The 22,473-nt window shown below is 43.2% G+C and overlaps 1 protein-coding gene across 1 annotated transcript in view; it reads right to left on the bottom strand.

Annotated features, from left to right (window-relative positions):
• CNTN5 (contactin 5) overlaps window positions 1–22,473 on the bottom strand; it is a 2,147,338-nt gene that overhangs the window by 1,955,254 nt on the left and 169,611 nt on the right. The window lies entirely within an intron of this gene.

Genomic DNA, 22,473 nt, shown 5'->3' with positions numbered 1-22,473 from the left:
TACCAGTGGCACCAAGGTCAGGTGTAAGCTGAAGTGTATCTCTCATACAACCCATGTTTGACTTCTAAAGCATGGCTTCAAGACTGATATCAGAGGCCTGGACAGCTGTAGCTGAATGTGGCTGCTAGCATGTCAAAGTTGATCTTATTTTACATGTGGAAAAGTCTACATTATTGTGAGAAAAATGCATCTTTTTTGTGCGGTCACACCATTTTATGTGAACTGATGCATTGCAACCTTGCAAACTAGGCCCCCAAGCATATGCTATGACCCCTAAAACATGTTGACATAGGCTCACATAGGCTCACTTCTAATTGGCATATTTAACTTTCCTATAAGGCCTGAATATATGGTGCCAAAAACACCCATGGTATAGGAAGGTATATGTCACCTATAGACCACAGCACAACTGTGCAATTCGCTAAGTAATTCTTTTAAAAATATTACAGAAAAGTAACTTTTAGAAAGTCACATTATCCCTGCCTAAAGCTTGCGAAGGCTAATTTGCATTAGCTCTGTAGCAGTAGCCCAGTGAGTGCATGAGTGAGGTATGGATTCTGCTTCCAGAGCAGGCACATTTGCCTGGTTGTGGGAGGTTTCTTTGTTCCCCTGGTAGGAAGACCAATTGGGCTGTACCCAGTAACTTAATTTACTTTAAAGTGGCCTTCACTGCCATAAGCAGATGTCAGTTGAAACTTTGACAGGCTCATTCAGGGCTGGGTTGAAAGGGAATGTTGTGCACGTGAAAGGATCTTTGTGGTGTATTCCTTGGGATTCTGCATGACACCAAACCCAGTCAGACAGCCACCAAACCCAATGGGGAAAGTTGCCCCTAGATCTGGTTTGGAGAGACCACAGAGGAGGGGCTGCTCATCACCCTGACCACACCTCTGGGTGAAACGCAGGCTTTGCACAAGAGGAGAAGAATTTCTCCATCTTGGATTTAGTGAGTGGTAGGCACTGTGTGATTGTTTGCATTGGAGCACACAGGAGCTGCTGAAAAAGTGGGTAAAGTCACCCCTGGAAACCTTTACCCTATTTTTTTACGAAGGGCCAAAAGACAGCTCTCCCACAAGCTAGTGCTAGCCATAAATGTGCCATCCCCAGGCACCTTCTTCAGAACACTACTGAACCTTAGACAGAACAGAAGAGGACTAGACCTGCTGTCGGTTACCTGAGAGGAACCCTAAATAAATGGATGTAATCCCTCTTGTACCCGGGAAAAGGAAGTGGGCTCCCATGGTTAGTTGTCTGGCTCCTGTTGGTCTACAAAGATTCAAAAAACGAAAAGAGGCCTTCTCCTGCAACTTCTGGCTGGCCAGTACCAACAGGACTGATCTGAACCCTGCTGGTTGCCTCTGCTGGAGTGAATTTTGCCTGCCCAAGTGCTGTTCGTGAGGTTCTGAGACCCTTGGCTGTGCCTAACAGGACTTATTATCTCTCTGAAAACTGAGTCTACCTGACCTCCAGAAGACTGAGACCAACCACCCTAGCCCTTCCACGAAGGCCCTACCTCACTAAGCTCACAAACTGGGGTTGTCACACTCAGAGCTTTTTGACAGCAGCAAATCAGAATAAGTGGGCCATTGGGGAAAACGTATCCAGCCTCATGGAACCCAACATCAAATACAGACGCAGTCTTCCCCTGCAGAAGATTTCAAAGTCCAAAAAAGACACTCAATTTGAACGTTAAAAAATTCACTGGTGGATGAGGACGTAAATAGGAGATGTACCCCACTAAGCACTGACCAAAACTCATAGTGAAGCATGTCTATGGTAAACTAGGCTTTAGTGTCAGGCTGACCTTGTATGGTGGTCTGCTCATGGAATTGCTGTCTCCTGTCACACAGGAGGGTACCTGACATCAGAACCAGAATTGGATGGTCATCATAAGTGTTTTACATTTTACTAAGGAAGCAACTAGAGGAGGGCAAGGAACTCTACACAAATGACTTCATGTGCAGTGTTCCTTGGGACGGGTTTACATTAAAATAAAAAGAGGTATGAAAACTGACTGGGTGAACAATTTAAACTTTCTTGAGAGTGGGTAATCTCCGTCACCAATTGCCATCCAATGGCTGTCTTAAGGACTCCAACCCCTGAGACTTCAAATCACAACAGGACTTGGAGAACATCAGAAATTGAGTATCTTTCCATCTGTCTGTCTATTGATATTACTGAGGCCCGGTCTACTTTATACTTCTATTCAGAAACAGGTAGATGTTCTCCAGGGCCATATGAACTGAGCTACTGTGGTCACAGGAACATACAAAAAGGGAAGGATGTATTTCCTGACTAACTAACAGAACAGAGGGGCATTGAAGCTTGTGCAATAGACCTGGCTGAAGAGAGAGGCTGTTTTTGCCTTCCACTGCTATATGTGTCCTAGTACCCTAAATGCTGCCCTTGACATTCAAGAGCTTGAGAATCAAAAAGTAGAATTAACTTCAGAATCCACAAGAGGAGGGCACGATTTTTTGGCTTGTCCTGCTTGGAGTCTTTTGCTGTGATAATAGAAGCTTCAGTAGGAAAATGGACAGAATGCTTTGCAGACTTGTACTTCATAGCTCAAGCGCAACATGAACAGTGAACTACTGATTTATATTCTAATCAATAATGAAGGTAGAATAGTAAAGCTAGCAACTGATATGATAGTGTCCTTTCCTACCCATACCTGCAATCCTACATTAATGGGTGATATGAATATGGGGCAGTAGCAGGACAATAACCAACCCCACATTGCTCATTGGAGCCAAAATATAAGAACAGATCAATGTGTACAAGCCTGCAGAACTGTCACAAATGGAGAACTGGGTGGTATATGCTCCTGCAGCATCTTCGAGAGCCCCTTCAACAAATGTTGTCTGAAGACTCATAGATGAAACAGCCAGGTTTTAATTTCCGCCTAAACATGAGGAGGTCTTGCACCTGTCTGAGACCGAGAGGCAGAATGTTCCATAAACAAGAAGCTGCCACTTGGAAAGATCTACCCTCGATCCTAGACAGCCTGGCCTTAGGAGTGGAGGTCAGAAGCTGGGCGGAAGACCTCAGAGTGTGTTGGGAATGTAATGTTGAAATCTTTCATTGAGGTAAGGAGCCCCAATCTTATGGAAGGCTTTAAAGACTAACACCAATGATTTAAAATGGATACATTTCTGAACCGGATGCCAGTGTAGGAAAACCAGCAATGGGGTTGTATGTGTCCTGGGACCTGCAAGAAAAATGGCTCTGGCTGAAGCATTTTCGATCAGTTGAAGACGGCCAACCAAATACGCTGGAAGGCCAAGGTAAAGAGAGTTGACGTAATCCAGCCTAGAGATCACCAAGGCCTGAACGAATTTCTTTCTATGCAAGACAGGAAGTAGGGGGAGAACGTTTTGCAGCATTCTCAACCCCCCAAAACAGTTTCCAGCCACTGATTGTATCTGAGCCTTCATTGAAAGGGCCGCATCCAGTTTAATCCCTAAAATTTGTACCTTAGTCACTGGTACTGAAGGGGGGGACATATCTTGCAGCCACCAATTAAGCCAGGCGTCACAAGGGCTGGAGTTAAAGAAAATAATCTCCGATTTCTCCAAGTTATATTTCAGTTGGTTAATTCTGAGCCAAGAAAAATCATCAGAAAAACAATTTTTATTACAATTGCCATTGAACTCAGCCCCCTTCTCACATGTGAACAACAATTGAGTATCGTCCGCATATGAGATTATTTTCGCACTATGCTTCTCGGCTATGAGTGTGAGAGGGGCCATATACAGATTGAACAGAGTAGGGCTCAGAATTGAGCCCTGAGGAACTCCAACTTTCATAGGCAGCATATCGGCGGTGAAAGGAGGGGACCAAATAGTTTGTTTACGGTCCTTAAGGAAGGAGGTGACCCATCTCAATACGGTACGTCCGACACTGCACTCCTCAAGTCTGCTCAGCAGTCTATTATGGGGTACGGTGTCGAAAGCAGCAGAGAGGTCCAACAACACCAGTGCCGCATTGCCTCCTTTATCCAATTAGGTTTTAATAGCTTCAGCAACTTCTAGTAATGCAGTTTCAGTACTGAAGTTATCCCTGAAACCGGACTGGCTGGAATGAAGCAGATGATTGGCCTCCACATGCTCTGTGGTAATCATATTGACATATTTCTCCAAGGCCTTGGAGAAAAAAGGCAATAAAGAAATGGGCCTGCAATTACAAGCTGCACCAGGGTCAGCCGATGGTTTTTTCAGTAGCAAGAGGATTTTGGCGTGTTTCTAGGACTGAGTCATAAGGCCCTCTTGAAGAGCGGTATTGAGAATAAAATTTACTGCAGGATTGAGTACCTCTGCGGTAGATGATAGTATTTTGGCCGGAAAGGGGTCAGAGGGTGAGCCAGATTTGAGAGCCTTCATAATTGAGAAGGATTTCTCCAGAGGAATAGCAGGGAACTGCGACCAAGATGGGTCAGTGCAGCGCCTGGCACCAGGCGTTAAAACAGTGGCAGCAACGGGTGCTGGTGACTCTGTTTCAAAAGAGTCTTGGATAATTTTGATGTTAGCATGGAAGAAACATGCCTACAGATTAGTCCATTCGTTAGTCTGCGTAAATAGGCTGCCGGTGGACTTAAGAACTACAACATTTTTTACGATGGTAAAAAGTTCTCTGCTTTTATTACTAGCCTCATCGATTTTTGCTGAGAAGAAATGTTTCTTTCCCTTGCAAATATTTCTATAATGCTCTCTCAAGGCCTGCTTGTAAATGCCCTTGTCTATGGAATTGTAATTCGCCCGCCATTTCCTTTCAAGGCGTTTGCATTCACTTTTGCTTGCCTTAAGGGCCACCGAGAACCAGGGGGCAGAGACTCTGTTTGTTTTAGTTTGTCTCATAGTAGGGGGAGCAATTTCCAAAGTGCATAGTTGGAGCCAATGCTCTAAGGCGAGCATATCACCCTCTAAGTTCCCACTCAGAGGGATAGGATAGTGACTTACAGCCTGATTCATCAAGCTGATTTGCGGTCGCAAAGGGCCAGATTCTGAGAATCTGGCCCTTTGCGAGTGCGATTTTTGCATTTGGGATTCATCATCCCAAATGCAAAAATCACTATTACCGAAATCGCATATTTGCGAGGAATTGGATTTACGGAATCTCTAATAGAGATTCCTTAAATGCAATTCATCAACCAATTAGAAATAGCGAAATCGCAATATTTGGTCTCAATTTACCACCAAGTCTGACTTGGTGGTAAATTGCGAAAATAGTGTAAAAAGCACTTTAGTGCATTTTTTTCTTTTGCATGTTACACACACACATGTCCTTTGGACATGTGTGTGCGCAACACCTGTTCAAATGTGCATTTAAGGGGTGCTACAGGGTGTCCTTTGGACACCCCTGGCACCCTTAAAATCGCTATCTTATTTGTGAGTAGCAAATTGTTACTCGCAAATAAGGAATGTGTAGGAATCGCTATTTATTTAGCGATTCCTACATGAATACCGTTTTGCGAGTCCTCAATAGCGATTCGCTATGAATCGCTATTAGGGGCTCGCAAAACGGCCCGTTGATGAATCAGGCCGCTAGTGCTTACTGCATAGCCTCTGGGGAAATCAAGTGGAAGGGCCTGTAATTGTTAGCATGGGCCTGGCCTATAAAAAGATGCTTGACCGGCTCTCTGGAAACTCTAAATCCTAACAAGCAATGGTCCGACCGACCAAAGGAAGGCGAGCGTCAATTTCAATTTCTTTAGATGAAAAAATTTGATCTAACGTATGCCCCTTATCGTGAGTAGGAAGATGGACATACGGGGTCATATTCAGTATATCCATACATTCGTACAACCTTACTGACTCTGGATCTGAAGTATTATCCATGTGTATATAGAAGTCCCCCAAAACTAAGCAATGGCTATATTTAGCTGATATGGGGGAAATAACATGGCTGGGTGATTCTAAAAATGTTCCAGCTGGTCCCGGAGGACGATAAATAACTAGGCCAGCAATAGACTGTTGAGCCGAAATAGAAGGAAGCCCAGGCTCTCAGCTCCTACTAACTCCAGAGTGGGTAACACAGCACAGTTAAAGGAGCTCTGGTAAATCAAGGCCACCCCCCCTCTACCTTGAAGTACATGTTGTTTAACCGAGCGAGTATTAAGTGAATCTTCACCTAAAGTGGGATGTCTGCTGTTGGCTCACGAGGATTGGAATCACAGCTTATGTAAATAGGTCTATTTTTTATTTAATTTTAGATGTGGTAATTGTATAGTTAGACCCAGTCACATGGGTAGTGGACCACTTAAAAGCCAGGAAGGTGATCCATTACACATGGATGCAGGTAAGAGGAGAAAGTTATTTGCTTAGCTATGTCTTGAAGAGGTGGAGGTCTGCGCCTTCTAGGTAAGCATTTAGTCAAGTGAACGTTTTATCATTTCATAGCCCTTAGGGATTTATGCTACGTTTAGATTAATATTATGAAAATGTATCTCATATAGATATATATACACACAACGTAAACATCTCTTATGGCATCACCCATGCCAGGAAGCCATTGAACTAAAAGGGACTGGTTTTAATTAAAATGAATGCCTAATGCATTTATAGTAAATACAAGACACAGGGCCGTACAGGTATTTTATTTCACTGGTATTTTCCCGTTGGGCTGGAGCCATTGGATGGCGGTTTTGAAAACCAAGGGCTGCTTCTGGTGCTACTGTCACTTTCCCCTACCTCCCAAAGTTAAATGCAGCAGACTCAAGAGGTGAGAGAGAGAAAGGAAGGGAAGAAGGTTGAAGATAAAGGGAACGCGACTCGAGAACGAGAGATGGATGGATGGATGGATGGATGGATGGATGGATGGATGCATGGATGCTGGCTGGGAGGACGGATAGAGATTGCACTGGTAGACAAAAGGACCAGGGCCGGTGCGAACATTTTTTCCAGGGCTGCTGAGGCCCTGACGAGAAAGCATGGAAAATCCAAGTCATGAAATTAGCCTATAAAAATGGGCGAAGTATAGGTTTTAGAAGGTTTAAAAACTGCATAGTAGGGACTGTAAGCGTATTAAAATAACGAGCAGCCTGTTAGCGGGATAATTAGTGAAACACAAAGAAATATTGGACTCGAGACTGCAGTGAACGCAGCAATTAAAAATAAATTGCTCTTGGAATGTTTCTGCTCAAGACAGAAGGTACAATCAAAACTTGACTACCAGAAGGATATTCGAAAATGCAAAAGGACCAATGTGATAATAAAAGATCTAAACAATGATTTTTTCGTCTTTTTGCAGATGGAGAACATAGCATGTGAATGTAGCTTTCAAACAGGCACGTCTCCGTGTTGGTGCTTTTGTCAGGGCTCTTTTACAATAACTAAGAAAATGCTTTGCTATGGTTCACAATAAAACGCATTGCCTCTCTTCGGAAAAGAGCTTTGTTAAAAAATGTGGACACTCACATTGTAAAGTACTAGTCCAATAAATGTATGATTAATTATGATAAAAACACCAGAAGCGGGTGGTTTCAGGGGAAAGTGGTGGGGTAGCACAGGGGCCAGTAACAAAGCAAAACCAACAAAAAGCAACCCTTACCAGCCGTTCTTCTGCTTCTCTGGGCACAGGCTGAAGCTCCCGGACTCCCCTATGGCCAATCCAGATGCCGCTCAAATGGTGGTAATACCCATGAGAGCAGCATCAGGCTTGGGCGGAGATGGCTGGGAGCCTCGGCCTGCTGCTGCTCTCCACCCAGCCAAGCAGCTGGGTTGGAGAGATGTCAGTGCACATGTCGGTTGGGCCATCCTAAGATAGGCGGCCAAACCGACATGCACACTGACAGCAGTGCTCACCAGTCTTCCACCATTCCTAGTAAGGCCCCGTCCCCATGACATGCACACTGACAGCAGTACTCACCAGTCTTCCACCATTCCTACTAAGGCCCCGCCCCTACAACTTATTTTTCGTTTTCTTTGGCAGGCAGAGGGAGGGCGATGCTCCCCAACCATAGCGGAGGAGCCGCCGCCGCTTGAAAACATGCTGGTGAATGGTTCAAAAAGCCATTAAATTAACCTTTCAATCTATAGATTAAACATATCCATATGACTCATTTCCTACTTTCAGAGTATTCAAGCATATTCCTTTTGAAAGTCTGCAGAAAGCATGTTACATATGTAAAAATATACATGGTAACATACATTGGTGAACTATGTCTGCATATCGTATTCCAGAAATAAGGGTGGGCGAAATTTGGATTTATGGTTGGTTTTTGACAATACATGTTTCCACTGCTAAAGAAACTGTTTTCATAAAATACACCCCCTCTTGTATAGGATACAAAAAAGATGGACTAATTGGTGCACCTTCCCATGCTTTCTGTACAGCAAACGTTAAACCCATTCATGGGCATCAATTTACCAAAATGCAAGAGGTAGCGTAAGTAATATAACAAACTTTGACCCTAATGACAACACAAGAAGTGAGATCACATGGCCCTTGACCTTGATTTTTTTCAAGGAAGGCTTCACTGAACCCTAATACTACATCAAATTCACATTGCTGAAGTTCCATAATAACTGCACAATTGGTTTAACAGCATAACACAGACGAATGCTTGTTTTAGATTCCTCCAATATGATGGTGCAGACTTGATCTTGAAAGTTCTAAGGAAAATGATTGCCCTGATTGTTTAGTGCAAGCAATGCAAATCCGGTAGACATCTTTTAGGGCCCACCCCCACCTAGGAAAATGTGAAAATAATGGGGTGACATCTTGCATTTTAAAACACAATTTTGACATACATTTGGTAAAAAGCCACAGAGATTAAAAGTGCACTCATTAAATATTCAAATCCTTTCATGGTGTACCAAGCCAATTAAACTGGTCAATCCCCAGCACATCACCCCATTTTGTTTTCTCAAACTGTGGTATAAGTGCCTTCATACATCAAAAAATACTTTCATTGCACCAGCATTTTGTCATAAGTGCCCCTTATCTCAAAAAAAGACAAAATATGCGAGCACCAACATTTTGGAATTCATGCCTTCCATATAATATAGGTGACCCTTATGTCAAAAATTACCTCAGTATGTCAGGGCCAGCATTTTGTCAGGCTGCCCTCCTTTATGCCAAGAATTGCCGCCATTGTGCTTGTACCAGCATTCTGCCACTGGTGTCCACATGCCAAGAATTTGCTGGAGCATACCATTAATTTTCGACAGGTGCCCAATATGCCAGGAGAGTGGCTGCCACTGGTGCAGCAGGTGCTGTGACACCAGAGCCCATTGAACCCTGATAATAGTTGTATTTTACTACCCCAACAGCAGTCGAAGCAGCCGCCTTTCTTGATTGCACCAGGGCCCATGGCATCCTTGCTACATGACATACATTACAGGAAATTCGTTAATCGCTAAAATGTTACTAGTTTGCGGGTGATAAATACATTTGGCTTAACGTCCCATAGTCGCTTCAGTTTAGTATAACAATGCATGAGCTTCGACGCAGACAGAAGGGCATTTGCATTGAGGTTGTCAAACAGGATTTAACTTCGGAGGATCTACAGTTTGGAAAGTGCAACTTGAATGAGATTTTAATCAGCATTACACATTGGGAAAAGACTCAACCTAGAGATGGTTACACAGTCCAATCAATCAGAGTACTTGTAAAGTTCGCTACTTACCCGTGAGGGTCCCAAAGTGCTGAGGGGAGAGGGGGGTGCTGCTACTGCTCGAACCACCTGCTCAGCTGCTCATCATAAGTTAGCTGAAATGTTGTGGGGCCATGCAGTGGGGGCCAGAATCCCCATTTCTGTACAGTATTCCTGAATCAAACTCGAGCTATTTAGGACAATAAGCCTGCATTGTGTGCAAACCCATTTGTAATATTTAGTTCTAGTGTCCATTAAAGTGTTCTTCTTCTTGAAAGCAGTACTTAATTTGTAAAAGATTAAGTGCCAGGGCACTTGTCAGGAGACAAATGCAGCCTGCACCACCCATTGTCAATGTTAGTGCTACCAATGACAATTCAAAATTGTTATACATTAAAAATTACTAAAAACCAGTCACCCATGCTATTCTTTTATGCTTTGGGTGGCAGGTATGAGTCATTTTAAAAGTATATAGAACAACAAAATTAGACAAGCAACGCCTCCCTGTGGCCTATCATTCGTGCCAGTGTTAACAATTTAGTGCTGGGGCCGAACAATGGAACCCATCGGCTCAAATTAAGCACTACTTAAAAGTCAATCACTGGGTTTGTCAATCTTTGACTAACTTCATGTGTGTTTGTTGACTGCTGAGCACGAGCAACCTTACCCCGCCAGCTCCCTGAGAAGTCAGTCACAGCTTGTCATGGTTAGCACTGAGAGTCACGTGTTGAAGGGGTTGCACTTTGTCCTCTTAGCCTAGCCATAGTAGGACAGACTCTAGGAAAGCAGTGGGAAATGATGCCAATCATCACTTTGAAGGCGCAGTAGCCCCTGCTTGAAGAATGGCCTCACAAATGAGGTCTGAAAGCCTTTGTGTAAAATAAAAAACAATGATTGCAAAAATAATCAGAAAGCAAGCAACCAGAAAGGCGCAGAAAACATCCCCCTGCACTTCTCCTATCCTGCCCTGACAATCCGCACCCTTTACTCCAACTAGCGCACCAGCTGACATTTTCCTCCTGCTCTGAGCAGGTGGAAAATTTCAGTAAATCCGGCCTGAATCGCTGCAATAAATTTGAGCAAACTCATAATAAGGGCCTTAGATTTCAGACAGTCCAGACAGCTATTTCGACTCTTGCTCTTCAGACCGGCTATATTCGCCCTTTCCTGACATAATGCACCCTGTCGTCCTCAACATTCCTTCTCCCCTTCCACCAAACATCTGCCAGGCAAAAGTGATGTCAAAGGATGCAAACAGGGGGCGCCATTCTTCTGTCTCGACTATTGCATTTTTTCGTGTGTTTTTGTTTTGAAAAGGGCATTTATGAATTGCCGCTGCTACTTCATTAGATGAAGAATGCAGCCTCGAAGGGGGAAGGGAGCCGAGGAAGGAGTCATCAGTCACCAAAGGCAATGTTTTGCCCTCGAGCATTCTGATGTGAGCATCTGCATATCAATGACAGGGCCGCATCTTCCATTACCACGATCATCCTGGGGTTGCTCCAAGGAAACAAACAACCAAGCTATATAATAAAGTAACGCATTTTAGTATTTTTATTTTAAAATTTAAAAATGTTGGAAACATTCGCCAACATGAGTGATTGTCTGACATGCAAAAACGGACAGAACACGTATTTATACGATGCTCCTCACCAGTAGCATACCTCCCTAAGATAGCGACTGAAAAGGAGACTTGCCACATAGGTTATTGTATTGTCTTTCTACGTCCAGTAAACACAAGCTCAATGATAGTTTAAAGGATTCGAGTTGCTTCTTGTTAGCTGTATTTACCCAACAGACTATTGTAAACAACGAAGGTGTTCTGTGAATTGCCATACTTGCAATAGTGCATTTGTAAAAGGAAATTATTGCCCACAATATGACGTGTAATGCTACATCTCAGGCTTGGTAGCTCATCCAATCATTGTGTTAGTGTATTCCAGTGCCTGCGATTCTACATTTATTATGGCTTAAATACCACTGCAAACACAAAACAAATGCAAAAAAGTGAAAGGAGAGGATGAATAACTTAAACATTTGGAGGGAATTAGGTTAACTGTGCTGCTGCTTTTCAGCTGCCCCACCCTCCACTCTCTGTGGCGGACAGTACATGACACACTGACGGAACTCACAGGCCTCACGACCCTGACCTCCTGGGAGGCTAGTGCGCTGGGCATCTTTCACATTACCAAACGGGCCCCAGCACACAGGCGCTTTGTGTCCTTAGCACTATTACTGGCAAACCGCTGCATAGCTATGCATTGGCGATCCCCGGAGGGCCCCCCCATAGCGGCTTGGTAGGGGGCGGTTTGTAAGTGGGCGGCAGCCGAGGAGGATGCCCTCCGAGAGGAAGAAGCTAAGGGCGCAAGTAAGCATCCCATTTCGACGGACTGGGCCATGCTCCTCCACAGCTTCCGGCAATCCCTGCGCGCTAGTGCCCCACCCACACCTACCTCCCATTCCCCCCCCCGCCCGCCCGTCCGGGCGCACCCACGACTCATAGCTGATTCCCGTACTGCCAGTGCCAGGCCCCGACACCACGCGCCCTCTTAGAGACATTGTGACCCCCCCCCCCCACCGACCGCCCGGCTGCCCCACGCATGGGACGACCTCGCCCACTGACTGCACTGCCACAATGTGCGTGGATAATGTGAATCCCTCTCGTAGCCCATCGCCCGACTCCCGTCCCTTCTAGCGACGCTCCTGCTATTGCCATCATGCTCCCCCCCACAGTTTTGTCCCCCCAGTTGCATGACACCACCACTATACGACCTGCACGGGCCCTGTCCCAACGACCTCCACAGCAGGGACTTCTACGACTACTGTTCCTCTTTGTCCCCCCAGGTGGGGTTCCCTGCCTGCATCCCTGCTCACTTACCAGTTTGAGATGCCTGTGTTATTCAATGGAAGAAATGTCACATTGCCTAGTTTTATTTGCAGAAAAGTTGCGTGATTGGCTGACCGCGGCTGAATGTTGACGCCGCGCCAGCAGATGATTCCTCCAACCTTATGCTTGCTAATGCAACAATAAAAAACAAGTAAAAAAAAAAAACTGTGCTGCTGCTTTTACTGTGCCTGCTCAGTGTGTCTCAGAGGGTTGTGCTACGGGACAGGTCATGTTTGTGTGGAGCTTGCACTGTGCTGCCTGTGAACAGAGAACCTTACACTACATCCCCCTGTGCTGCGGCTCGCTCCGCTTGTCGCACTTGCACGACGCCGCCCAGTGCAGGGTTAAACTCTGCGGAGAACACTAGGCAGGTGAAATTTCAGGGGCCCCTTTCGTAAATTATCTCCTAATTCGTTTTTAATTTTACCAACCGGCAATTTTAATAAACCAATTTTATTGCGCAAAACGAAACATTAACAATTCCTAATGTTTTAAAAAAATAAAATTTTAATTTACTAACAAAACTGTAAATATTCAATGGGAACATCACATTAATGCAGTAGTTTATCTATAGAGTCTTTATTATAAGGTTTTCGTTTCTTTGAGTTGATTAATTTTTTTCTGTCTTTTGTAAACAGTTTAAGGAAGCTTGATTGTAGATTTCTTTCAAGATCAAATCAATATTATTTTGATCTATTGTCACATGTCTCCTAACAGGAGTGGGGCCCATAGGCCGGTGGCTACTTTGCCTATTTGGAAATCTGGAACTGCTGCCGCCTGTGCTGTATTTGCTGTGTACAGAAAGCTTCCACTTATGCTATCTATTGTACATTATATCAGTATCCGGCACACCTACTTAAGAATTTATAAAAAAGGACTCCACACTCCAGCCATATTCAGGCATTAGCGTCAATGGTGAGACAACAAACCACAATCCTAGCCCTCAACTAGCCGATCTCACGAAACAGTCCATCATCCAGTTCTGGTTTCTGTGTATAGCTATGTTGACCTTTTAGTGTGGTTTCTCTAATTTTTTAACAATAGGACCCTGTGAAATTAGATACAATTGGCTTATTTAACTTGCGAGTAGGGCCATGGTAAGTGTGTGCCGAGTACTAATCAATGGCGCCTCCCCATATGATGACACCAACCATCACTAAACGCCTGTTTCCTTCAGGAGGGAGTACCTGAAGGAACTTTTGGAACTCTAGTAGTTTTTTTTTTAAACAGTGTTAGACTTGGGGTCTATAAATGGGGAGTTGAGCCTCAGATATGCCAGATGACTGAGAATCAAATATGTTCAAATCTATTCACTAAAGGTTGTTGAACTGGATGAATGCTATTTCCTTCCATATTTACCCAGAGAGATCAATGGGAATGGAGGGATATAATACTTAAATCCATATTTGCATTCTTTGAAAAAAGTTCCACTTATAACAAAAAAAACTCAATGAGCAATTGAGAATTAGGTAATGGATTGAGTGAATGCTATTAATGGCACTTCGCTCACCAAACAGACCATGCTTCAACCTAACAAATACCAGCTGGGCAAGGTAAGAACCCTGGGGTGACCTGCGAGAGCTTCACTGGGCCCATTTATGAAGGATACACCTCATACATTACCCAACTTCCCACTAGCTTCCATCCCTGTTGAACTGCTCCTTCAGGTAAACAGATGAAGCTAGAAGAAAAGTCTGTTCCACCAGGAAATGATGGGCCCTGATAATGGGGGTGATGTGAAAAGGGTTGGGAACAAAGCTGATAGGGGCACAGATGGAGGAAGAGTACAGATAATGTAAGTTCCCTTGGGGCACAAAATACGTGGCAAGTAGTGTGATTGAGTAGTGTAGGGAGCACATGGTGGGCCACTGGCCCCGAATGGGCAAGGTCAGAGAGTGAATGATAAAGCATAGTGGATGATGAGACAAAGTTGACGAGGGGATACAATGGGTGAGTGGCAGAGAGTGGGTGTGACGATAAATATTAGTTAAGCGCACAGATTGTGGGCACGATGTGAATGAAACAGAACAGGAGATGAAGCTTGACATTGCAGGACACAGACTGAGCCCATATCAGAGCACAGAGCACACAATTCAAAATCATAATGAGGGTTTGAGAACAGAGTGGATGAAGGCACTTAGGGTGTGAGGCAACAAATAGAGAAAGACAGCCCAGAGACAGTGAGCTACCACACGCAGCATTCATCGTGTCCGGTTTTTGTGTAGCTAAATTAGGTATTTTTGCAAAATAGTTGATTCCTGAACCAGTCACTGTTCTGTTTGATCTCGACAGACCACTTTACCTCCCAAGTTTCATAATGTCTTTATCTGCCATAAGTAGGATGCCAAATATCAACAAAGCATTTGCTTTTAACCACTGGATATTACTGAAGGGGCAGAGGGCTGATTTAGAGTATAATTTCCTCTCCAAGTAGTTTGAGGTGCGTGAAATCCGTCTGGACGTCAGCCTTTGTAGTACTTTCGCTGGGAATCTTCTCTAACAATAACACAGTCCAAGCACACACACATATTTGAATATTTAAATTGGGCACCAATCAGCCTGCTTACTTTAGTGCAGCACCTGTTGTTGTTGAGAGCCACCACTATCACCAGTACCATATGGTTTAAGCTGGATACATTTGCTAAGCGAATATCTAGCAAAATGTTATAGATGAAGTCCTTTCGGAACTGTTTATTGGTATCCAATGCCATTAATTACTTTAAATTTGAATTTACTTGACTGGTAAATTTTTCCTAACAATTACAAAATCTCTACGAAGTCATATTTTTCCAAGAAACAATTTATAAATGATCCAATGGGATTTAAATATTAAATGATTAATAGCAATCTCTGCACTCGTTTCAGTTATGTTTCAGCTAGATTGCATTTTTCCTTCAAGACACACTTGCAGACTGCCTTAAGGACTTCTAATTTGGGAATTCACAAGGCAGTACTCGAGTCAAATCAGCTCTATGCTGAGGCCTTGTGTGGCACATTTCATGGTATAATGTCTTTACATTACCTCAGGGCAAAGTCTCCGATATTCACCTCCTGTATTCAAATGAGACAAGCGAACAGGGCTGCTATAGCTTCACCTTTGCGTTTTCAGTAATTACTAGTTCCAGTCATTAAAGTATGCACAATTCTGCCAATTAATTAAACATGCAGACCAGCCTTTAAAGCAGAAATAAGGCCGTCAGACGAAGAGAAAACATATCCTGTAGGGATTGTCAGCACTGCTCCATACATTTTACTTTAGTGTGTGAGTGATTCAGTTGAATCTCATTTGGTAAGTGGGTTATTTACGTGTCTCGTCTGTGTAGAATGACATATTGTAAAACACCAAGGTCAGTGGTGAAGCTGGTTGCAAAGTCTTGTGTTTTAATCAGCCTACTTTGCTTTTTCCTTTTTCCAATTACTGTTTCTCACCTTTCCCCGGTTTGAGCATTTAATTAGCTATACTACCAAAGTCTCCCAAGAGGGAATCATAGATTTTGCAAAGATAACAATCTCTTACAAATGTTTATTTTAATTGAGGGCAGCAAATAATTTTGTTTCTGCTTTATAATTGGAAAGGAAGCAAATGCCCTGAATGTCCTTGGAGTCATTTCACCACCTGGTATTAAAGGGTGATCCTTTAAATGTCAACAATCATTCTAAAAGGGAGCATCATTACCCAACATGAAGTGAAACCTACACTTTAGGAAGCATTTGCAATATAGCTACTATCTTAACTTAGTATTTAGGCCGAGATCACACAACATTTATGACTGGCACTATTCCACATACTTCCTGGTAAGTTAGACCAGTGCTTGATGCAAACATCTTATACCACTGGCTTATGAAAGCAGATTTCATGTGGTATTATGTGACAAGAACATTTGTTATGTAGTATCTTATTGTAGTGGTGAAGTGTTGTGGTTTTGTGCTGCAGAGTTTTTATGTATATTTGAAAAACAAGGACAACCCTATACACCCACAGGGACTAGTGTAAAACTATAATCTATACACAGTTGGGAAGATGCCAATTTTTGGACCCCTAATCTGTGGCCAATAACACAAGGCACTCTTCCCATACCGTCAAGGAAGGTAAAAAACGTAGGCATCATGATAGATGACACAATCAATTTTGGAGATCATATCAATTCAATGTCATCTGCCACCTTCCATGTACTTAGGATGATCAAAACAATTCTCACCTTTTTACCGTTTGACAGCCAGCGAACAGTGGTCACAGCGCTCGTCCTGTCTAGGCTCGATTATTGTAATGGCTCCTATCTGAGCCTACAGGAACGCTTTATGAACCAACTTCACATGCTACAAATCTCAGCAGAAAGGCTGCTATCAGGCACACCCAAATGTGCGTCCATCTCCAAGAAAATTAGTTAACTTCACTGGTTGCCAGTCAGGAAATGGGTGTGCTTTAAAGCCTTGTGTAGAATGTTCAAGGCTCTTCAAGGCATAGGCCCCGAGTTTCTGAAACAGAACATTCAATGGTACTGGCCTAAAAGGACCCTGGGCTCCTTGGAAGCCAAGCTGGTTAACTGTATCACATATAAAAAAAGCCTCCTGGGGCGGAAGAAGCTTTGCCGTGCGGGCCACAAAAGCTTAGAATGACATTCCGTTCCACCTGAGGAATAGCACAGACCTCCTGACTTTTAGGAAGAGTCTTAAGACCTGGCATTTTAACCTGTAATAGCAGTTCACCGTTTCTGTACTTAGGGATAATAAACAGCGCCAGGACACCTCCGGGTAATCGCTGCGCTATATAAGTTCCCATAACATAACAGTTGTACCGTCGAACTCATTCCTAAGTGGACACTTCATATAAATTAAAGAAAGTCCTTTCGCTATTTAATTATTTAAAAATACAATGAAGGTGATAGTAGTTATTGGAGAAAAGGCAAAGTCACAGTCCATACCACTGATTTTCTGTCAATTATCTATATTATCCAAAGTATTTGCATATATACCTCACTTGCAGTTACAAATGAAAAGGTGAAGCAGGTGCAGATGACTCTTTCCAATGTGAAGATACAACAAATATGTTAAAAAGACAAACTCTTATAATGCACAAATATATTGTACAGCCTGGTGGTTGTACACACTGTTGTTTCATGTACATGTGTAAATGTGTGCAATAAATAAGAATGTCTCCTACATATGTTTAACAAACAACCCAAGGGGAATAAATGTCACCGTTTCAACTCCGTTTTCATTAAAAGGTCTCTTCAGGTCTAAGTCATGCGACCTTTCAACCAGCAGGTGATAAAAAGACAAAACCGTATGCCATCCTTTAATCTAACTATTGTCTCCAATCTCCTCTTATTTCAGGTATATGCACTGGGACTCACCCCCTAGTAGGCTAGGCTGAGTTTCACAAAAACGTCACAGTCATTTTCGTTGTATATAATGGAGTTGGCCCAAGGGAAGCGAATACATAAAATTGATAATTCACAAATACATCGATCCTGCAACCTGTCACACCTACTAGTGCATGTACCATATTTAGGCCATATATCTGCAAGTGCTCACAATGTGTAGGATGTTTGTCTAAATAAACCAAAGCATGCACAACATGTACTATGATGTCGATAATACTACCTCAAAATAATGCTACCTCATATACAATGAGGTCAAGGCCTTATGTGTGCAAAACATCACACAAAAAAGACGTGCCCACAATACTAATACATCTAGTAGTTGGGACCAACAGAACCCTGGGGTCTATTCCCATGTGTGTGCGCGATGTGATGCACGCGATCAGCAGGTCCTGGGTGCATGGAGTAGTGCCATTTACTGTAAATGTGCCAATTAGGTGTTGTTCAATCTAACCATGTTTGAATGAGAGAGAGCATGAGCACTTTAGAACTGCTTAGTGCTAATGCCAAAAAAAATCAATTCAACAAAACAGGACGGCTGAAGGTAAATAGGTTTTGGGGAATACCATACCAAGGATGTGAGGTCTAACAGTGTCCATAGTCAAGCGCATTGTATAAGCCTTTGATACGTGTACCAAATAGTTTCCCTTGAGCAACTATCATCCTGGTTAACAGTGGAATTGTTTTGGCTGCAGATTTAGGAGATTTTCTATGATGAAAATCAGTAAACACATTGTTCTGATGTTCATATATTAAGACTTGAAGCCTTTAGAGAAACACAGCTCCAGCAGACATCGGTTCTGTGGTACTCAGTGGTCCAGCTACCTTGCTAAAGCACCAACTATGTTTCGGGAATGTGAACATCAAACAAAATACATCATTCATCCCTCAAAGTGTTGGAGCAACTCTCCCAGCCTGGACCATGGCTCGTCTACTGAAAAAGAGTGGAGCCGCCTCGGAGCCCCTTGTGTAGTGCATATCAAAGAGGTTGCCCCAAATCATCTTCCCCAAGAGGCAGGTAGAAGTTTGTCCATAAATATGAGCAAAATGTGGTTTTGCAAATAGTTTAACATTTCCATGGTTAAGAACAAATGTGGGACCCATTAAAGACACATCATCCTGGATTCCATTTGCTTAAATCTTTCAAAAACATACGAGGTGGGTAAAGTGCTGGTGCTGACTGATCCCTTGCAAAAATAAACCAGTGTCCACCAACATGACAGTCCTCTGATTTTTGCAAACATCACTGTAAGAAATTGGATTATTTATTGAAGGTGCGAATCTACGTCACAGATTAATCCCAATCCTTGCCAGGGTGAATGTAAGAAATGAGGACGTTGGTTGACTGGGGAGGGGGCCCTGATCAAGCAGCAACCACAATCCTTCTTCGGGTGAGGCAGAAGCCAACCCTAAAGTATCTTGAGATCTGCCATCGGGTAGTTTCGTACCCGAGTAGCCAGGCTTAATTTAGAGGCAGTGTGTAAAGTATTTGTGCAACAATTCAAACAGAAATAAAGTGAAAAACACCACAAAAACGATCCCATAAGTTAGAAAAAAATAACTCCTTTAATAAATGAATTTAGACTAAAACATCAAAAGTCCAATCAGTTGAGCCAGAGATATTCAATTTTAAGGACTATACGTTCAGGCTGACCACAATGGTGTCCATGCCAGCTATACCTTAAATCCTGGTTTGGGGATCCTTGCAAGGATCCACGTTGAAGGTGCATTGCGCAGTCGAAGTGAAGCATGGGTTCCAGGATGCAGCGAGGCTGCGATGCGAGGTCCTGCATCGTCGTCAAGGATCCTGCCGATGGGGCTTGTGATGCAAAGTCTGGCACTGGGGCTGAGGCTTGCAGTTAGTGCGATGCGTCGGTTCCGAACCGCTGCAAGGAGTCTGGCATTGTCCTCGAGGTTGCTGTTGACTAGGGATGTGAGGGCCTGCACTGAGGACACTGCGGCGGTTACAATGGGCTGCAATACAGGTTTACGCAGCAGTGGTGAAGTGTCAGTTCTCCTCGGGCTTGGAGGAGATGTGTCTAGTCTGCTTCATCCACAGGGCTGGCAGAACATCTTAAACCCACTTCCAAGGGTCCAGACCTGGGGTGGACTCACAGACGGCAGAGTCTAGATGCAGGTGCAAGGTTGTTGGAAGCCTGTTGTGTCCCTGAGGCTTCCTTTAGAGATCAGGAGGCCAGCCAACTAGCCTATGGAGTCTCTCTGGGTTCAAGAGATGCAGTTCCATTCCTTCTCGCACAGGTAAGATGGCAGCACGTCAGTACACCAATGCAGCAGTCCTTCAGACAAGCAATCCAGCAGAGTGGCAGTCCTTTCAGCAGCACAGCAGTCCTTCTTCCTGACAGAGTATCCACAACTCCAAAAGTGTACTAAAGAGTTGGTGTCTGAGGTCGACTATTTATACCCAGTGGTGCCTTTGAAGTGGGGAGAAGTTTCTAGAGGCATGTCTTTGAAGCATACAGGTGCCCTGCCTTCCTGGCATTGCTCATCATTGGATTAGTATTGTAGCCCCAAGCATTGCCAAAAAAACGTCAGCCATGGACTGATCACCAAAGTCGATGAACTCATATACAAAGCCAGAGGCTGCCCGAAGAAGCACCAGATGATCTGGGGTCAATGGTGGAACTACTCTGGCATATTAAAAGACAATTGCCTGGGTGACAGAGGAGAAGGAAATGCTGTGGGAGGTGGGTGTGGGTGTGGGGGAACGTGGAGCCAAGGCATACGATGGAGATGGTTTATAGTACAGTTGTACATGCATGGTATAGTTCCAAGCTCAATCATTTTGATTATAAAAAAAGAAAGAAGTGTAGCTGCTGTATTTGTTCAGTAGCAAAGTTGATCCAGAGGTTGTGCAGGGTCTTTGCTCCCCTTGGTGAAATTGACCCAAATATCCTCAACTTCTGAGGGGGTCAAGCGCAAAGGAAGAAATATGTGCATGTAGTTTCCGGATTTGTGGAATACCACAAACATGCCAAAAAACAATTCAATGCAATGATAATGCATGCTTAAAATATGTAATGCATACTGTGGTGAACATTAATGTCCTGATTTATTTAGATTGATCTCCACAATAGTTCTACAATGCTTAATCCCCACCCTGGACACATTTTGATTGGAAAAACAATTAAAGGCTGTAGCATGCTAGAAGTTTGTGGAATTATAATTCTGGGGATATGGCTTAGTCATATGGCATTAAAACAGACATTGAAATGGGTGCAATGTTGGGCCATATATTTATGCCCTTAATACTAATGTAAAAAAACACGCATTAATTTTGGAGAAATTAATGTTAAAAAACGATAAGGTAATGCACATCAGCTATTTAGTTTCTGTTTCTATTTCAAGTGTTTTACTTAATCTTGCATGTTGTGTTTCTGTGTTTTTTTCGTGAACCCTGTTACTCTTATATAGTGGTTACTTGGAATGATTGGCCTCTCTGCAGAGCACACAGAGCAATGGTCACATATTCCATTTGCTATCCAAATTCTGTGTAAATGTGTGTAAAGGAGGTATACGTTGTCAAAATAGTGACATGGTGAAAGTGCAAGAAAATAAAGTGCTTACATGAGAGTGAGTGCAGTGTATGTTTGATGGTGGTGAAGTGAAGGAGATGCGAGGAAGTGCATTCAGGAGAGACTCAAAAGAGGTTGTTGAAAAGGAATGAGATGAAGGTTAAGATATACAGATGGCTGAGATGTGGAGAGAAAAAGGGCATATATGTCCAACAAAGTGCATATAACTAAAGACTAATATTCCTTCCACAGGCCTCAATAATATCTGGATGACATCACAAAAAGCTCAGAGAAAAAACAAAATACCAATCGAGTGGCACACTATGCGTATCACAGAAATGTAGTTCACATGTTTAAGCAATACTACTTTCAGAGATCCTCCACTTAAAGCTCTGTCTGCACATGTTTCTATATGACTTGTTGCAGCCAGCAGCTGCGGGTGGCTTCCAAAAGTTGGCTAGAGCATTTTCTTGCGAAGCCGAAGTCCCACCCAGTGCAAGATACTGGGGAAGCACACACTTTAAAGGGCCTAACATCGTCGCACTGTATAATTTACACTACAGTAACTGTTGAACTTAAATGAGTACATTAAGATACGGTGTAGTTTTTAAAGTGTTTAAGTATTTCAAGACTACACATTCACAATAGCTTTATCAACCTTGCTTTCTCGCTAATTTGTTTATCAAATTTGCCTTAAAATGCACCATGCGCCAGTTTTTTTCCAACATTTTCTAGGAGGCAGGAAACCTCGAACCCCATATTTGTCCATCAAGTTCACTCACTTTGCTTGCTACATAAAAGTCAGACCTTGGTGATGTCACCAGTTGCCATTATGCACAATGTTAGTAAATCCCACTTAGATGACTTGCATAGCTAACACAATAACCTGACACAGTACCAATCCTGGACCCACACTGTACTGCCCTGATAGAGGTCTTTAAAATCTCTAAACCTTTCAAAATAAAAGTAATAAGCATATTTCGGAACCATTATATAGACTACGAATGATTCATGTTTTATTACGGTTTTCAAAAGCTTGGTACAAGTTTTATAACAAGGATCTGTGAAAGAATGTAT

Source organism: Lissotriton helveticus, chromosome 8, assembly GCF_964261635.1.
Source record: "Lissotriton helveticus chromosome 8, aLisHel1.1, whole genome shotgun sequence".
Classification (NCBI taxonomy): Eukaryota; Metazoa; Chordata; class Amphibia; order Caudata; family Salamandridae; genus Lissotriton; species Lissotriton helveticus.
The sequence above is the reverse complement of the archived record's forward strand: the minus strand, read 5'-3'. Positions and strand labels throughout refer to the sequence as shown.